The sequence below is a fragment of the Myotis brandtii genome, unplaced genomic scaffold (assembly GCF_000412655.1).
Source record: "Myotis brandtii unplaced genomic scaffold, ASM41265v1 scaffold854, whole genome shotgun sequence".
Classification (NCBI taxonomy): Eukaryota; Metazoa; Chordata; class Mammalia; order Chiroptera; family Vespertilionidae; genus Myotis; species Myotis brandtii.
The window spans coordinates 346604-349202 of record NW_005371468.1 but is presented as its reverse complement, the minus strand read 5'-3'; positions in this window follow the sequence as shown (position 1 = coordinate 349202).

The window sequence follows — 2599 nt, the reverse complement described above, 5'->3', positions numbered from 1 at the left end:
CCCGGGTGCGGGGCAGGGTGTGGGGCCTTGGCGGGTGTGTTGGGAGGGGAGCACCGTGGCCCAAGGGCTGGAGCAGGGCAGGGAGTTGTGCATCTTAAGAAGTTGGACTTGCACCAGTCATAACCTGTAGCTACCAGAATCCTGGACACTCCTCCTCTAGTAGCTCCAGTCCCTCTGTTAATTCTGCTTCTGGTCAATCCTAGAATGAACCCAGAGCATTCTTTACCTACCTTACAACTTTCTCCCCTTATCCTATGGGATGTCACCAAGGGGGTCCCTCAACCACATTGATTCAGGAAGCAGATTCTGGGCTGTCCATGTCCTTGTAACCTGGCACACCCCAGAGCCCTGGGTTTTCACATGCTAGTCAGAGGGCCTATCTGGCTCTCCCATGGAACTGGCTATAGCATTATCTCAGCCATATTGGCTGATTTCAATCCCAGTTCACGTTTGGTCTGGGTCAGAGAAGTACTTACTAAATGAACTTAGTGATGTACATGTGCGCATGGGCAGTGCCCCCAAAGAGATGTACTAAGCTTATGGTGCATGTTAACTTGTAAACGAACATAACTTACTTCTTGCCCTTGGGCAAGTGACACCCCCCATCTTCACCCCATCAGTATCGTGGTTTCTATCCTTGAAAAGACAAGCAAGTTGGACAAACTTGCAAAGTCCCTGCTAGTCCTAATCTCCCATTGTGTCCTGGGTCTATCTCAGCTTCTCAGAACAGAGATGACAGCCATGAGGGAAGGATTCCTGATCGAGGTGGCAGGGATTGGAACCTCACCTGGCTGTTGAGGCCCTTGGTGATTTGTGCTTTGGAGCTGGACGGTTTTGGACCTGAGGACGAAAAGAAAGGATACTTTTCCCCCAGCAAGAATCTGAAAACGTTCTTTACCAGCAGGACCACAGGAATTTGAGAACTCACTGTCCAATAGGGAAGCCACTGACTACATGCGGCTATTTAAAAGTAAATGAAATTAAATACATTAAAAAAAAGTCAGTTCCTCAGTTGCAGTAGCCACATCTCAAGTGCTCAATAGCCACGTGTGGCTAATGGCTACCCACATTGGATGACGCAGACACAGAACATGTCCATCTTCACACAGACATGTCTAAAGGCCCTAGCCAGTTTGGCTTAGTGGGTAGAGCATCCCGGGTTCGAGTCTAGTCAAGGGTACATACTTGGGTTGCAGGCTGAATCCCTGGCCCCAGTCCGGGTGTATGCGGGAGGCAACGAGTGGATGTTTCTCTCTCACATTGATGTTTCTTTCTCTTTCCTCTTCCCTTCCACTCTGTCTAAAAATCAATGGGAAAATATCCTCAGGTGAGGATTAACAAAACAAAACAAAACAAAACAAAAAAATGTCTACATCACAGCAGTCTTCTAGACTAGTAGTTTTCAACCTTTCTCTACTTACTAATTACTACAATTTCAACCTTTCTCTAACACATAAACTACTGAAATTCTGCAGCACACCAAAAAATACATTATATTTTTTGCCGATCCGACAAAAATAGGTATAATTTTTATTAACACTGGACTACCATTATGTTGGCTCTTATCATTTTTTAATTTGACAATCTAAGGGAAAAGAGATCAGTGCCCCTGACTAAAAGTCGGGTATTGGATGTTTTAAAAATTCTGTGGCACACTGGTTGAAAATCGCTGTTCTAGACCAATCTTTTGCAAATAAAGAAACTGAGGCACAGAGAGGAGATATGACCTCACCAAGCATGTTATGGGCAGATCAGGGCCTAGAGAAAAGGTGCCCTGACCCCCAGGCCTGACTCGCTGTCCTCTTCCCTGCTGTCTACTTCATGTTTCTTTGGACTCCCAACTCAGGGCCTCTAGTGGGCCCAGCACTTGGGCCAGGCGGCTGGGCTGGTCCCAGGGGATGTTTATGACTGAGCAGAGCTCCAGATGCTGCACATTCTTCAAAGGGTCAGACCTGCCCCCAGGCACTCAGGGAATTAGCTTCTCTGAAGAGCCCCAGATCTTCTTTCCGGAGCTGCCCTCTTCCTGGCCAGCCTGGGAGGCTGGTTGGTTCAGGAGCGCTGTCCCGGCTCTCCCATCGCCTTGAGTGAGGCTCAGAGGCTGCGTGGATGGCCTGTTGGAGAGGTGCTTCTGGGCGAGGAGAGGCAGAAGTGGGGCAGGAAATTGTACCCCTTGCATCTTCCTAGGTCTACAAGTCCAGCTTAAGGGGCATCTGGGAACTGGGCTTCGGCCACATTTGGCGGGAAATAGACCTGCCTTCACCTGCAGTGCTGTGGGGGGTGGGGGTTGATGTAAAGAGCAGAGAGTGAGGCATCCTGGGGTGGGGATAGGGAGGTGAGAGGCCAGGGGAGGGGGCGCCCGGGAGCGCCCTGACCTCGCCGGCTGTTGGGAGGCGGAGGGGGATGGGAGTTGGGGGAGACGAGGGGGGCCAGGCAGCCAATGGGAGGGAGGATCTCGTTTCAAAAGGGTTAACCCACAGCCAATGGGAGCCTGGGGGAGCGGATACTGCTCACTCCATTCAAGAATCCCAAGTATTCAAGATGGACGGCAGGGAGTGTGGAAGGAGAAAAGGGGCACGGGAGGAAGAGCCAGATCGCCGAG